Below are 17,373 nucleotides of genomic sequence, written 5' to 3'. Positions count from 1 at the left end.
ATAACACGGGCTAGGTATTCTGATGTGGCTAACACAATGCTGGAAGGGTTCCATAACACGGGCTAGGTATTCTGATGTGGCTAACACAATGCTGGAAGGGTACCACAACACGGGCTAGGTATTCTGATGTGGCTAACACAATGCTGGAAGGGTACCATAACACGGGCTAGGTATTCTGATGTGGCTAACACAATGCTGGAAGGGTACCATAACACGGGCTAGGTATTCTGATGTGGCTAACACAATGCTGGAAGGGTACCATAACACGGGCTAGGTATTCCGATGTGGCTAACACAATGCTGGAAGGGTTCCATAACACGGGCTAGGTATTCTGATGTGGCTAACACAATGCTGGAAGGGTACCATAACACGGGCTAGGTATTCTGATGTGGCTAACACAATGCTGGAAGGGTACCATAACACGGGCTAGGTATTCTGATGTGGCTAACACAATGCTGGAAGGGTTCCATAACACGGGCTAGGTATTCTGATGTGGCTAACACAATGCTGGAAGGGTTCCATAAGACGGGCTTGGTATTCTGATGTGGCTAACACAATGCTGGAAGGGTTCCATAACACGGGCTAGGTATTCTGATGTGGCTAACACAATGCTTGAAGGGTTCCATAACACGGGCTAGGTATTCTGATGTGGCTAACACAATGCTGGAAGGGTTCCATAACACGGGCTAGGTATTCTGATGTGGCTAACACAATGCTGGAAGGGTTCCATAACACGGGCTAGGTATTCTGATGTGGCTAACACAATGCTGGAAGGGTACCATAACACGGGCTAGGTATTCTGATGTGGCTAACACAATGCTGGAAGGGTTCCATAACACGGGCTAGGTATTCTGATGTGGCTAACACAATGCTGGAAGGGTTCCATAACACGGACTAGGTATTCCGATGTGGCTAACACGGCGCTGGAAGGGTTCCATAACACGGACTAGGTGTTCCGCACCTCCAGAACACCTTGAATATTAATGACCTTCCGAAGAGCATAAGTATACCGCTTTCCTGGCAATCCCCAAGGATTTAGCGAATGGATTTTGTGACGTTCCATGGATGCCCGACCCTTGTCTACAACACAGCCAATGGTGAGCTTGAGCAATCGGAGAAAGACGGATAATCTCGGGCGGGAGCAAAGAGATAAGAAGAGATACGGAGAGAGACAGAGAGAAGGGAAGGAGGTGTGTATAAAAACGAGGACGTGAGGAAGGGCTTGTGTCCATAGATGGGGGATTGAAATGGGACGGGGGCTGTAACGAAGTACAGCGGTCGATAAAGAGTGAAAATGTGCAAGGAGTCAGCCTCACACGAGAGGAAGGAATCACTGGACAATGTGCATCGAGGAAGCGTTTTCGTGATTCCCCGATGAATCTTGTGAGAGGAGGGTCGGGTGCGGAGGGACGACGTCGTCGGTGAGGAAACGGGGGAGGGGTTAACGCGGGCACCGAGCCGCCGCTCCTCCGCCTGCCCGTGCTGCAGGTGCGAGATTGTGTTCTGCCATCGCTGCCGCCGTGCCCCCCACATCGCCTCGTGCGGCTCGCGGCCCGCCTGGCACACCTGCTTCGCCTTCTCTCCGCACTGACTGCACAGTAAGAACCCGCCGAGTCCATATTCCCGCCTTTTGTGCCGTATCGCGACTCGCTGTTGCCGCTGCTGCTGATGTTTTACCCGCATTCCGAACAACCACCGTGTTTCCATGGTATTAAAGGGACTTTCATCCGTGAGTGCTTCAAATGCTCATTGTCTGTACTTCTTGCAGAGATAATGAAAACGGCGGGATGCGGTGATGACCCGGTGCCGTTAAAACGCACTTGTTCTGTTTCGTCTCTGACACGATGACGTCACGCCGGACGTGCTGACGGAGGAGGTTTAAAAAAAAAAATATATATATATTTTATTTTCACAAACGGAGTCGTTTAATTACCGCCAAATCGTGCGATTTTTGGGTGCGCCGGATGAAGTTGCACGCGATGGAGGAGTATTCTTCAAAGTTGCAGCAGTTATCACCAAGTCGTGATCTGATCGATGCTTTAATCGATGTGTCGTTCTTGCTTATTGGCTTTGTGTCATAAATGTTTATATAATACCTGCTTTGCTTGTTCAAAACATTTGTGACAGTACAAAAGGACAAAACCTTTCTGTTATTAATGGTCGTTAAACTGGGTGTCCCATCTGCTGACGTTAGTTGGTGGACGTTAAACATCCCAGGCGAAGAGTAGGCGAGCTATCGCCGACACCATGACCAAATTACTAACTGTTTCCCAAAATGGATCCGGTCGAATGGTCAGGCGTGGCCAAGCTGGTTCCTGAAAGACTTGGGTCAAAAAAGTTCCCCAATTGAATCCACAAGAAGATGAGACTAATCGGGGCTGTAGTTAGTGGTGGTGGTAGCGGTAGTATCGTGATTTATCGTACTGTACAATAAGTGATCAGCAAGTTGATGGTCTTTAATAAAAAAAAAATCAATAGAATCAAATAATTGTCTCAATACACAGTCCTCTTATGGAAGCTATCTCGTTATCTTGGAACTGATCCACCAGTCGTTTTTTTATTTTATTTTTTCCAAAAATAGGGGCAATACCCTTGGGTGCTCACCCAGTAGAATAATGATACTGAGGAAGTTAACGTCGGAGGAAATCGGGAAAATGTACCAATGAACCAATGTTATAGCAAATACCTATTTTGGGGGGCAACCCACCACCCTGTACAACCCCTTAGACCCAGACTTTAAAAATATTGTGACCAAACTTTGGTACATCGCAGGTGATGAAGGTGGTGATCAAGTTTCATCAGAATTGTGTGTGTAGTTTCGGAGAAGAAAGTAAATGCATATTTTGGGGGGCAACCCCCACGTAAACTCCCTTCATAGACCCGATTTTTATTTGTTTATTTATTTTTTAATTCCATGAAAAACTTTGGTACATCATGAGTGATGAAGGTTGTGGTCAAGTTTTATAAAAATTGTGTGTGTAGTTTCTGAGAAATTGTGTTTGTAGTTTCTGAGAAGAAAGAAAATAGATATTTTGGGGGGCAACCCTCCTGAAGACCCTCCAGGGTCCGATTTTTTTTTCTTTTCTTGTTGTTAACAGACTTTGGTACATACCGGGTGATGAAGGTTGTGATCAAGTTTCATCGAAATTGTGTGTGTAGTTTCAGAGCAGAAGTTGCAAGTGTTTATGGACAGACGGACAATGTGACATCCCATATGTTCCCCAGAACTATGTTCCAGGTGAGATAAAAAGTAGTACACACACTCCCTACGGGAGCGGCAGGAAGGGGTATTTTATTATCCTTTCTGGGGTATGTAGATTACAGTAGATTTAGGGTCAGGCCTCAAGAACGTCGGAGCGTGTGTTCAGTTACCAAGTTGCTTGTAGATACTTGCTGAGTGGCTTAAGCACTCAAGCAAGCACTCCATTCACAACCGTTGATAAGGAACGTCTAGCTTGGCAAGGGCTAGCTAGCTAGCTGCTTGGTAAATGAACACACCCCAGATTTCCTCCTGTTCACTTTAGCGTTAAACAGTGGTAGCAACCGTTTAAAAAGGTGTTTGTGGTTTATAATATCTTTTTTACTTCCGGGAAGGGTTTTTTCCACGAAATGCTGTGACAAGCTATTTATTGATATTGTTAGTAAGTATTAATATTGTTTTGTAATAACATTAATATTACTAGTGCGTGGCCGTATGTGCAAAAAAATAAAATAAAGAACTTTCAAACCGCGTGCCAGAAACAACAACCACACAGGCCGTTCCTTCGCTCTCGCGTGCCCATACGTGCGTGGCCGTATGTGCGTGGCCGTACATGCAAAAGCAACAAACTTTCAAACGACACAGGCCATTCCTTTAAGGACGACTGGATTGGGGCATTGTGTTTATCTATGAATGCGCATAAGAAATCGAGAAATTATTAGAATACAGTAAGTCATCACTCTCCGGAAGTCCGTATGTTGTAACCCGTAATGGGGAACGCGGCTAAGGATCTCTTCCCCAACGGCCACGCCTACGCATCAACGTGTCCTGTCATTGGTAACTAAAGGGTGCCCTTTCCCCTTCGGCCACGCCTATGCAGCAACGTGTCCTGTCATTGGTTTGGTAAATAAATGGCCATAACTTGAATCGCGACAACCTCCATCGTGTGACCCTTAGTCCTTCTGTCAAGTTTGGTTAAGATTGGACAAGTAACGACTGAATGTATTGCGGTCAAAAAAAGTCAGACAAATAGACAGACACCAAATTGTGTATTTTAGTATGATGAGTGGTTATTGTGTTACAGACTTGTTCAACATCATATGCAGCCGACCTAACTACACTGGCAGTCAGATTCACGTAATCCGTGATTAAAGCAGACTAGAAATACAACACCATAATCAGAAGGTAGTCAGGGGTCAACGTTGACTTTCAACTGATTTGAAATTCTGAAAATCACTCATTCAAATCTGCTTTGATCATCAAATACAACCAGTAAGTGAGAAGTTTTATCCACCTGATCGTTGATAGTGGTGAAGGTAAATTTGTGGAAACTCGCAGGGGTACCCGGCTTGCCGGATGCTGTTCTAATCCTGTTGGCATTTTGAAGAAATATTTTTCTTTTTTTTTTCCAATTTTTGTAAGGGCCGAAAACACTTCCCTACACCCACTAAGGAATGTGGTCTGGGATCATTTAATACTACCTTTCATGTAGCTACAAAGGCTTAGACACTAATATTTTTTTAAATCGACCTTTTTTTTTCAAAAATTTCAAAAATGTTTTTTTCCCCAAAACACTTCCTTCCACACTCACTGATGAAGCTCTGAAAGTTTGACGGAGATCTGCTCAGCCATCTCTGAGAAAAATGGTGACAGACAGACAGACAGACAGACAAATGGCTCTCTGAGAGTATTGATTGTATATTTCATTCTGATAATACTGTTACGGCTGTGGAAATTTGCAATAGACCAGAAAGGTCCTCAGGTTAGATATATCGATAAGTTCACGTGTAGTTAGTCCACACCCGTTGTTTAGAGGGAATATGTGTGATTCATCCGGACTGCGACGCTTTGAGTTAGCCATTTTTCTTTATCTATCATTATTTTGGACCAATCACGCCCGCCAGCAAACCCCCCACCACCTTCGCCTTTCTCCTTCCACAACCATCAACCACACCACCTGTCAACACCGAACGTCGTGCTGTCCAGGGCCCGTTCGGTGATTGTTGTCGAGCCGCGAGTACAAATGGATGCCTTTATGGGAGAGGAAATCGGATCAGGGGAGGTTCATGCCCCCTTTTCCTCCGTCCAATGGGCGAGCGTTGGGCGGTGTGGCCCCACCCCCAAGCGCGATGCATGTGGATTCCTTTTAGGAGGAAATTCGGATCAGGAGAGGCTCACGCCCCCTTTTTGCCCGACCAATGGCTGAACATCGGGTGGCGTGGCCCCGCCTCCAAGCGCGTTTTGATCCGCGAATTTACATACACGCTCCTCCCCCGGTCTATAAAGACGCGAGCACAAGGTGACTCACGGCTGGCTGGTCGAGTGAAGACGGAGGTCGTCGTCGAGGTTGTCGTTGGGTCGTGGTCGAAGTCGTGGAGTCTGAGTTGTGTGTTTGCGGGGATCGGACGGCGAAGGGGACGGAGATTGGAGTTGAGGTCGAGGGACGAGTCGCGGAGTGAAGCAGGGACGCGGAAGAAGGCTCAGGGGCGAGAGTTCGCCAGAGTCGGTGCGGTCCCAAGGCCCCGCTAGTGGGACGGAGCGTCCACCATTCCTCTCTCTCCACCCCGAGCATCAACAATTCCCCCCATCCGTGCTGAGATAGCGCCGGTAATCCTGTCCGTTCCCCACCCCAACCGTGGTGTCGACCGACCAACACGTGCCTGCGCAACACACGCCTAAAGGAGCTCACCGACCACGCCAGGGGCACAGAGTCAGGCACGTTACACTGACATTGTGGCTAGCCTGCCATCACACCACGAGTGCGCGGGTAAGACCCCTTCGGTCTCGTGGACCTGGCCGCTCACCCAGGTCCCACGTACATTTGGTCCACGGACCTGTCTGCCCCCTTGCCTATGAGGGTGGCTTTTATTTGCTTTTTGTGTTAATGTGTGTGTGGTGCCAGTCTTTTAAGTAAACCTGAATAAGTGCTTGTACATTGCTTTATTCGGTTGTAGCTCTGCGTTGCTTTCATTGCTTTGACTGTTATATGTGCATTCTTACTGTATGGCTGTGAATACGTGCTTGCCTTGTGTGTGTCTTCTTCTTCTTCTTCTTCTTCTTCTTCTTCTTCTTCTTCCTCCTTCTCCTCCTCCTTCTCCTTCTCCTTCCCCTCCTCCTCCTCCTCCTCCTCCTCCTCCTCCTTCTCCTTCTCCTTCTTCTTCTCCTTCTCCTTCTTCTTCTTCCTCCTCCCGTAAGGGGTCGCCACAGTGGATCATCCATATGATCCGCATAGTGATTTGGCACATGTTTTTTACACCGGATGCCCTTCCTGACGCAACCCTGGTCGCCTCTTGCGACACAGGGATCTGGTACACCTATTTCAACTGGGGTATACACCGGCACAGTACACTGGTACTCATTTCGCCGACCTCGGAAGGATGACAGGCTGAGTCAACCCCCTGGTGTATTAATTCAGTGGCCCAACGGGTCTTGAACTCAGGACCTTTTGGATCCCAAGCCGCTGCCCTAACCACTGCGCCAACACCAGGCTTAAACACGTGTGTGTGTGTGTGTGTGTGTGTGTGTGTGTGTGTGTGTGTGTGTGTGTGTGTGTGTGTGTAATAAAAGTGCTTGTTAAATTGTGACCCGTTTCGTTGCGTCCTTTCCTTCGTTTGAAAGTGCCATCTTGCATCACGGAAGGGATTGGTAGTAGGTTTAGACACCCAACAAGTAATCTGAACCGTCGAGATCGGCGATAACTCTGCTCGGTTATCCCTTTAGCACGGAACGAGCCGCTTAAGCGGTTCGTGTCCGGAGCCGACCTGCGGCGTGGTACAACTCCTCGGTACGCTACCCGCGCGGGTACTTAGGTATATCGACATTCGGCGATTCACCCTATTTCACGCGGGTAGAATGCGGACTGGGTTGTGGTGAGGTTAAACCCCCACCCGTGACTGGCTCCTGGCAGTAGTTCCAGGAGGGTCACGACTGAATTGCCCGTCCCGGTGGGCGACGCGGTCGCGATTCGAGTCACGTGACCGATCGCACGCCAGGCGAGCCAGAATTCGTAACACTGGTGTCAGGAGTGGGATTCCAATCCATCCCGCCTCCAACAGCAATTCGTAACACTGGTGTCTGGGAGTGGGATTCCAATCCATCCCGCCTCCAACAGCAATTCGTAACACTGGTGTACAGGAGTGTGGGATTCAAATCCACCTCGGTCTCCAAGTAAATTCACGGGATCGGACCAGGGGTGTGTGAAGCAACCCCCCCCCCCCCGTTCCCCCCAAATTACGAGCGAGCCAAATTTAATCCCTTACGAGAAATATGATGGAGTTTCAAGGCGAACGGGTGCCGGGGGTAGATATGGATGTAGAATTAGTAGAATCCATGGCCCAGGATGAGAACCCCGAGCAGGAAATGCTTGTTGTGCAGGAGCAATTTCCCCCCCAACCAAACCCAGAGCCCGAATGGGCGCGGCAGCGGCCGCGGTGTATGACACCTCCCCTCCCCCTCTCCGCCAAAACCCCCCGATCATGGCCGAATTGGCTCAGCCGAGTGCACCCAATATGGCCCAGCTATGCGCCATGCTGGTGGCAATGAATGCGAACATAAACAGCAAAATAGATGGAGTGAATAAACAAATGGATACAAACACAAATGAAATGAAAAACGAAATAAACAGCAAGATGGATACGAATACGCAACACATGAATGCGAATATGAAAGAACTGCGGGAAGAGATGCAGCGCGTGGGGTGATGCCTGCAGGCGGGCATAATGGCGGCGCCACGTGCTGGAGCGAACGAGCTGGGGGGGGGGCAGTGCAACGGCTGTCAGGCCCGCAATGGAGGTGGGTGAGGACGAAATAATTTGGGGGACGTGTAAGGCGAGACTCGTGCAGGTGACAAAAAAAGTGACGGTGACACATAGGGGAAAAATTAAAGGGGGTGGCTGAGACGTGTAAAAGACACGTGGAGACGACAGAGATAATAAAGGAAATAAAATGTATAGAGATGCGGGAGATAGAAAAAGTAGAGGAGAGACTACACAAGAAAGACGGGGTGGAAAAAGAGCACACACACAGAGCGAGCGAGGGACCATGAGGGCGAGCTGGCAGACTGTGTCGTGACCTGGTACAAGCAGTTGGATAGTCTCCTCCAGGAACGGAGGGAGACGCCGTGCTCCCTTGTAGCTGGTCACGATCAGGTGGGTCCGGTCGTGCTTCGCGGAGTTGAGGGGGCGAGTGCTGCGGACGGGTGCACGAGGAGCTTGGGGGGTATGGAGGCCCCGGAACCCCTTGTGGTGGCACTAAACCCCGTTGTGAATGTCCCGGTGTGTGTGGTGAAAGGTGTGAGTGCGCCCCCGTGTGTGAGTGGTATGGTGGCGAGTGTGCCAAAGTGCGTTCCTCTCAGCACGCCGTGTGTGGATGAGGCACTGCATGTGAGTGTCACCGTGTGTGCGAGTGAACGGCCGAGTGTGAGAGGAACAGCGTGTGTGAGGTCGCTGTGTGTGTGAGGGAGATGACGGTGGGCATGCGCGAGCACACACACACACATATATATATATGTATATATATATATATATATATATATATATATATATATATATATATATATATATATATATATGCGTCTCCCAGTGTGAGTAATGGCGCGGTGTGTGAGTCTCGTGACGCACAGGAGTGCGTGTGTGGAATGGAGCTTGAGCGCGAGAGTGTGACGGAGACGACGGCGACAGTTGTAGGACAAAGGCCGAGTAGCGGCCGTAGTTGCATTGGGGACCGTGCCGGGTTTGCATGGCAGCGCGTTCGGGGTCCGTGCTGTGCAATGCACGAGGCCGCCGCGTGCGCGCCTGCGGGAGTGAAACCCGTGTCCGGAAACGCCAGTGGTGGATGTTGCCCTCCCGCGGACGGATAAAGGTTAGGCTGGATGACGGATTTGGACCGGACGGGTTCTCCAGGTGGGTGTGTGTGAAGCTCTATGTGGCTTGCGCAGTGTGTTCTGTTCGCAGAGCGCACGACGCAGGTCACGGACGGGCAGAGCACATGTGTTCGTGTGGGCAATCCCTCGAAACGCGAGGTTGGCTTTGTAATGCGCAGGGTGACGTCATGGCTGCACGTGGGGTTGGAATCCGGCAGGAGGGGTATCCCTGCCAGATGGTACCATCCAAGGAGGGACGAGGTGCACGAACAGCTGCATGACGTCACGGGCAAGGTGCATGGTGTGCGAGGTGCGAGTTGCCTCGCTGGTGCTGCGCATGTGGGAAAAAATGGAGAACGAAAGCAACCCTCGCTTTCGGGTGAACAGGATTCCCAGGCAAAGGGTGGAAGACCCCCTTGGCCTAGGGCACAGGATACTAGAGAACATTGTACTTTACGGTAATTCTACATATCGACGGTCCCCTGGGCCAGTGCGCATGCGCAGCCTGACCCGGAGCCAGGGATGTTGTGGGTGTTTCAACCTGTTCAATACTTGTTTGATTATTGTCGTTCCACGCTAATAAAGTGGTCGAACAAATTGAACTCTGTTCTTATTTATAATCAAACAACTTGATGCAGTCGAGTAAAGATCGTCGGTGCTGAGGAGGACACGACTGGGTGAAAACGGACCACGAGAACGTCGACAGTGAGTTTGGATTTCTCGGGTTCTGTACCCAATCTTCGCCCCCAGGACACTGTACACACGTGTGCATCACCGAAAATAGAACGTTTACTCCAGAATAGCTGTTCCTATGGCGCCGGTGGAAGCAGAGTGCCCGATCGAGGGTTGTGACTATATGGCTACACACGCAGAGGCGGCAGTGGTGGCCGCCATGTTGAGTATACACGCCACTGTGCACGTCGCCGCCCCCAGGGCGGCGAGCTCGAATGCCAAGATGGAGAAACTCAAGCGTCCCTCCATAGCACTGGCCGGAACGGGCGAGGCCTGGTCGTACTTCATAACCCGCTGGGGCGAATACAAAACAGGTACTAAGCTTGTCGGACCCGACATAGTCGCGCAGCTACTGGAGTGCTGTGAGGAGGAGCTGAGAAAGGACCTCACTCGCGCGGCGGGTCGGAGCCTCCTGGGCAGCGATGAAGAAGACGTCCTCGCCGCCATGAAGGCGCTCGCCGTCCGGACGGAGAACACTATGGTAGCTCGAGTGGCCCTGTCTAACATGCGGCAGGGACACGAGGAGCCCGTCCGGTCGTTCCACGCCCGCATCAAGGGGCAGGCGGACACGTGCAAGTATGAAATGAAGTGCACCAAGGCGGGGTGCGATCAGGTCAACGACTTCACCGAAGAGATATTGCGCAACGTGGTTGCCCGTGGCATCGCGGACCAAGCAATACAACTTGACCTACTCGGTGAGAAGAACCAGGACATGCCATTAAAGGACATGATAGAGTATATCGAGGCCAAAGAGTCTGGAAAACGCTCGGCATCGCGCCTGCTTGACACTCAGAGCACGGACGCGATCAGTAGTTCGTATCGGCGGGGAAAGCGACAGGACGTCCGCGCCAAAGTAGGAGCCAGGCCGGAAAAACGGAAGGCCAAGCCCGAAGGAGTATGCATCTACTGCGGCGAGGTGGGCCACGGCAAAACGCCTCAATGGCGCGCCAGACGCGCCGAGTGCCCCGGATACGGTAAAAAGTGCCGGAAGTGTGACCGCTAGAATCACCTCGACAAGGCATGCCTGGGCGGCCGATCGGCAAGACCCCCATCTAAGGAGACCGACGGGGCGTACGACGAGCAGACGGCAGCCTTCGTCGAGCTATGCACGGTCACCATGGCCAGCACAGAGGACGAAATGCGCACGCTTCCCCTCGCTCACCACCTGTACGATGATATGTGCGATAAGTGGATGAAACGCATATCCGACCCGCAGCCATACGTCAACCTCACTCTCACCAACAAGCGCGAGGATTACAAAGCGCTGGGTTTTAACCTCCTGAAACACACCCGCACGGTAACCCTACCCGCTATGGCAGACACGGGGTGCCAGAGCTGCCTGATCGGCATTAAAGTCGTCCAACAAATGGGCCTGAGTACCGAGGACCTCATACCTGTATCCATGACCATGAAGGCCGCAAACAACAGAGGAATTCGTATCCTCGGAGCCGTGGTAGTCAGATTCGCCGGTAACAGTGACGACGCTCGGAGATTGGAGACGCGCCAAATCGCGTATGTGACGGACTCTTCAGACCGCATATTCCTCTCCCGCGCGGCCTGCATGGACCTGGGAATGATCTCGGACAGATTCCCGACACTCGGAGAGGTGAATCTGACGACCTCGGAATTGTGCGACTGCCCGCGACGCGCGGAGCCGCCGACCAAGCCGACCGCACTCCCCATGCCAGCGACCGAGGCCAACAGAGAGGCACTACAGTCACATTTACTCAGGATGTATGCTCAGAGCACATTCAACACGTGCCCACACCAGCCACTACCGAGAATGACCGGCCCGCCACTACGTCTTATGCTCAGTGAGAACGCGACACCGGTTGCCCATCACACTCCCATCTCCGTGGCCATACATTGGCAAGATGAGGTAAAAGCAGGCCTCGACCAGGACGTTCGGCTCGGCGTGTTGGAGGAAGTACCCGTCGGCACGCCGGTGACATGGTGTCACCGCATGGTAATTTGCGCGAAAAAGAATGGCAAGCCGCGACGCACCGTCGACTTTCAGGCCTTGAACAAGCATGCGTTCCGCGAGACCCACCACACCCAATCCCCGTTCCACCAGGCGAGACGCGTACCTAACGGGAAGCGCAAGACAGTATTCGACGCATGGAACGGTTACCATAGCGTCCGCCTACACGAGGACGACCGCCACAAGACGACCTTCATCACTCCATGGGGGCGCTACCGGTACCTATCTGCCCCACAAGGGTATATGGCATCGGGGGACGGTTACTCACGACGATACGATGAGATCGTTGCGGACATTGGTAACAAGACCAAGTGCGTAGATGACACGCTCCTATGGTCAGACACGATTGAGGGGAGCTACTTCCAGGCGGTCCAATGGCTGGATATATGCGGCCGGAATGGAATCATCCTCAACCCGGAGAAGTTTGTCTTCAGCGCACCCACGGTGGACTTCGCGGGCTTCACCATCACCATGACCGACGTGCGACCGTGCAGCCGCTACCTGGAAGCAATCCACGATTTCCCACAACCGCGTAACATCACCGACGTCAGATCGTGGTTCGGGCTTGTCAACCAGGTGGCATACACCTTTAGTATGGCCGAACGAATGCAGCCATTCCGGAAGCTCCTGAAAAGTGGAGAACGCTTCCAGTGGTCCATGGAGTTAGAGGACATATTCCGCGAGTCGAAAGACGTGATCGTACAAGAAATCGAACACGGTGTCCGCATATTTGACAAAACTAAGCCAACATGCATCGCCACGGACTGGTCGAAGGAGGGAATCGGATTCTGGTTGCTTCAAAAGCACTGCCGATGCGTGCCAGTTAGACCATTCTGCTGCACTGATGGATGGAAAATAACCCTGGTCGGCAGCAGATTTACACACGCGGCAGAATCCAGATACGCGCCCATAGAGGGCGAGGCTCTCGCAGTCGCGGACGCCTTGGACAAAGCGCGCTACTTCGTACTGGGCTGCGAGAACCTGATCGTTGCGGTAGACCACAAACCACTGCTGAAACTCCTTTCGGACAGAGCACTTGACGACATACCCAACCCCCGCCTCAGGAACCTCAAGGAGAAGACCCTGCGTTATCGCTTCCGCATCATACATATCCCGGGAATGAAGAACAAGGCGGCAGATGCCATGTCGCGCAGGCCAGTTGGCACCACGTGACCTCCACTCATGAACCTTCCAGATGACAATGCCACCATAGCGACCCACCTCCAACCAAGCACGCACACCGACGTCCTGTCCCTCCTACGCCAAACTGAGCCGGAGTATGACGACGACGTCGAGGACAACCTGGCATGGTGTGCCGCGGGCCTCGAATCATTGCGATCAGTAACATGGGATCGCGTCAGGGAAGCCACCAGCAGCGATGGCGATATGCACATATTGGAGGGAATGACAATGAACGGCATCCCCGACTCAAAAATCGAGATGCCAGAGACAATTCGCGACTATCACCAGTACCGCGAGAACATTACATCGACAGATGGAGTGATCCTATACAAGGACCGAGTAGTCATACCACCCTCACTCCGCGGCGATGTGCTGAGCGCCCTACACGCTGCCCACCAGGGCGTATCAATGATGACCGCCCGCGCAGAATCCTCTGTATTCTGGCCAGGCATGTCGGCCGACATCAGCGCCACTCGGAAAAACTGCGAACACTGCCACCGGATGGCACCATCACAGCCTGGAGCGCCACCAACTCCACCTATTCCGGTCGTTTACCCCTTTCAGGCAGTGTGCTCGGACTTCTTTGTACACAGGGGTGCACACTACCTTGTGACAGTGGACAGATACTCGAACTGGCCGATCATCTCAAAGTCGACGGGTGGCGCCGCCGGACTCATAAACCACTTACGTCGCGCCTTCGTGACGTACGGGACACCAGAAGAGCTCGCGTCGGATGGGGGACCGGAGTTCACCTCCACCGAGACCAGGTCATTCCTGCACAGATGGGCGTACACCACCGCTTGTCATCGGTGGCCTTCCCTCACAGCAACTGTCGCGCGGAGATTGGAGTTAAGACAATGAAACGACTTATCACGGACAACACCAGCCCGCAGGGAGAACTTGACACTGACGCTGTGCAGAGAGCGATACTACAATATCGTAACACGCCTGACCCTGACACGAAGATCTCCCCGGCAATGTGTGTCTTCGGCCGCCCGATACGCGATTTCATCCCAATTATCCCCGGGAAGTACAGACCGCACGACACTTGGCATGAGACCCTGAAAGCGAGGGAGGAGGCCCTCCGCAAACGTCATATCCGCACAGCCGACACCTGGGCAGAACACACCAAACGCCTTCCGCCACTTGCTGTAGGGGACCAAGTCCGCGTACAGAACCAGACAGGATTCCACCAAAAAAAATGGGACAAGACAGGCAGTATCGTGGAGGTACGCCAACACGACCAATACGTGATCAAGATCGATGGCTCGGGCAGAGTCACACTTCGGAACAGGAAATTCCTGCGCAAGTTTAGCCCAGTTCTCAATGACCAGCTGCCACCCCGGTCTATCTATGATGATCTAGCAACCCGAATCACTGTACCTGCACCCGTTGTAACACCGCAACTGCCTGACCTCGACAGCGAACCCGTGACATCTGCGACGCCAACGGGGCCCACGCCGGCACTGACGTCAGTATGCACACCCCGGCGCAAGACGACACCCGTTTTAGACACGCCAGCAGCACCAGGACGAGGAACACCGAGGCGCGCAATCCTTCAGACGCCACCATCGGCCCCTGAAACCCCGAGAGCCCCATCCCCACTGGGGCCCGATGTGACACCACCAGCACCAGCGATAGGTCAACGCCGATCCACCAGAGCGACCAGCGTGCCTGCCTGGCACAAGGACTACTCCATGGAATAGTCACACGATGGGCGATATAAACTTTTGTTCATTCATTAAACTTAATATTTTCTCAGCCTTTATCTATTAACATAATAAAGACTCGGAGGGAGATAGAGAACATTGTACTTTACGGTAATTCTACATATCGACGGTCCCCTGGGCCAGTGCGCATGCGCAGCCTGACCCGGAGCCAGGGATGTTGTGGGTGTTTCAACCTGTTCAATACTTGTTTGATTATTGTCGTTCCACGCTAATAAAGTGGTCGAACAAATTGAACTCTGTTCTTATTTAGATACAACTAGTTAGGGGGAAGGGTTAGTGTTAGTTAGACCGGCTTCATGGGGCAAGGGTAAGTCCTCATGGGGCCCGTGGAATGGATTAGTTAGAGGGATTGTAGTTGAGATTTAGGTTGGGAAAATGATTTGAGGATTTGAGGACAGTGACAGACTGTGAGTGTGTAGAGGGGACGTAGCTTAGCTACGTAGTGTTAAATGGAACGTGCTGTAGTGTAAGGGACGACATGGGAGCACGAGTTAGTTAGGGGATTTCGTGAGCAGGATGGCAGAGATCAGCGATGTGTGAGTTGAGAATTGATGGATTGAAACATGTTGAGTGAGTGAGGCCAGCGGGTCTGTGTGTATGGAGTGATTGTGGAATGCATGGTGCGATGAGTGATTGGGGGGAGGAGTGATTCCCGCCCAAGGAACCCCGGGGTCAGTGTAGAGTGAGTTCGTGGGTTAGACAAATTGACAAAAATGGAGGTCGTTTTGTTGTTGGTGGGAAAGTAGGCTCGATACCCGCTTGGTGGCGTGCAGGAGCCCTGTTGACGGGCTGGGAGCGTGGCTGCGAACGGTGAGTATCGCTGAGTGGGTACCCCGGGCACCTAGGCCCTTTATACAGCCATGGGAGCACTAGCTAACCTATTGTATAACAATTATAATCAGCAGAGAGTGGGGGACACAATACAAGTAATAGAAGGCCATTTCAGAACACTGTAGGCCTTTCAAAAGCCAATCATGCAGCGAGTCACCTTGGTGTATGTAAACTTTTGACCCACTATTTTTGTCACATCATGAATTAAACTGTGAATAAAATCATCCAAAGTACAAAAGTTGCAGAAACCTTTGATAGAAATAAGGGAGAATGGTTGAAATTGTTTTAGGAATGGAAAGAATTATGATTATTGTGGAGAAAAGAGGTATAAATGGAAGTCAACTGTATTCTGCTTAAGTGTAAGCAAACTTTTAGGCCCGACTGTATGTACTAAGAAGCACCCGCTCCCTACGGGAGCCATCAAGGGGGTCAAGTTAATGCCTATTTTACTCCAAGGGGTCCTTGGATTACACACCCAAAAAATGGTTGCGATCAGTTCAGCTGTTTTTGTGGTATCTGGGAACAGACGGACGGATGGACGGACGGTGAATTATAGTAAGATGTATGGGAAAAATGACTCACCCAGTTGGGGAATCAAACCTAGGTCCTCTGGTGAACTATAACAGTGCTCTTGTACCAGTGATCTGCCATCTGAGCGATCTGGGTGACCCACAAGCTGAGCACACAATTCTCCCACAAATAGAATTGCCACTCCTTTTCTGCCGCTGCTTCCGGGTCATTCGCTGCCAACCATTGGAGCAGCGACAGATTGTCCACGAGAGGGTTTTCGCCTGGGTTCAATTCCCCACCTGGGTGTGTAACTTTCTTTGTATATATCTACATACACTGTATATTCCTCTGTGTGATGGGAAAAGGAAACAAAGACAAGTGTGATTGTTGTCACGGAATAGACTGATCATCTTTACAAAGAGTTTGAAAAATAACTTGACTTTTGTCCAAAATGACTGTGATCTTCAAATGTGTACAAAACATGACATTCCTTGAGGAATGAAATACAATAATACTTCATTTCTTTACTTTCTTTAAGCTATTGTTGGGTTCCTGTTTCAACAAATGACATTGTAAATCCTCCAGTAATACTTTATCATCTTTAATTATAATTTGGAGTTATTTTTCCATTTTGATTTCATCTTCATACGTCTCACTTCCCCCATCCCTGTCACTCCCACCTCCTCTTCTCACCGCTAACTGTTTTCTGAAACGGTGATCGAGAATCTTTGATAGTGTAATAAAATGAATATAACTCGGAGGAAAGGGGTGGTGGTGGAATAACAGAAGATGGACGGATATTTCAATGTTTGGCTGAAAGGAATCGACGAAAAGGGAGGGTGGAAGCTGCTTCCCAATGCAGGGCTGGAAAATGCGATTAGAGGAAATGAGTAAGAGAATACTTTGGGGAATGTCAAAGACTGACTATTTGGAACCATGGACTGATTTGGGATTGTTAGAGTAAAGGATAGGAGAAACAATTGTAAGATATCGATCCATAGATGAGAAAGAGACCAGCCCATATTCTACACGGAACCAAAAGGAGGCCGAGGGACTATCGAAGGTTGAAGATGCTTTGATCGAAAGTGGCATTCGTCTTGACTCATTCAAGAAAAGATGGGTTGAAATGCCAGCACCAGCACATGCATATTCTGTAGCCCTGTTTCATTGAGAATTTCTGGGATCAATAAATAAATAAATAAACCAAGCATCATTTTGAACTTCATTGCCATCTTACATCTTACAACTGTGCCTACCTCGAGCCCTTTTTGGTCGCAGACAGGATGAGCAGTTTAGCTTCATGATAACCTAGTGCCATTTGAGTTGTCAAAGCTGGGTTCTATTGCAA

The 17,373-nt window shown here is 50.9% G+C and overlaps 1 protein-coding gene across 1 annotated transcript in view; it reads left to right on the top strand.

The window, feature by feature from the left end:
- The first annotated feature begins 1,051 nt into the window (after positions 1 to 1,051).
- The window catches only part of LOC147019028 (uncharacterized), a 198,672-nt gene continuing 182,350 nt past the window's right edge, over positions 1,052 to 17,373 (top strand). The window contains exon 1 of the mRNA XM_085899206.1: positions 1,052 to 1,598. The gene's annotated coding sequence lies outside the window, so the exon portion shown is untranslated. The remainder of the gene's footprint in view (positions 1,599 to 17,373) is intronic.

This window comes from Eptatretus burgeri, chromosome 10 (assembly GCF_056783735.1).
Source record: "Eptatretus burgeri isolate ZD-2024b chromosome 10, Ebu_testis_v1, whole genome shotgun sequence".
Taxonomy (NCBI): Eukaryota; Metazoa; Chordata; class Myxini; order Myxiniformes; family Myxinidae; genus Eptatretus; species Eptatretus burgeri.
The sequence above is the reverse complement of the archived record's forward strand: the minus strand, read 5'-3'. Positions and strand labels throughout refer to the sequence as shown.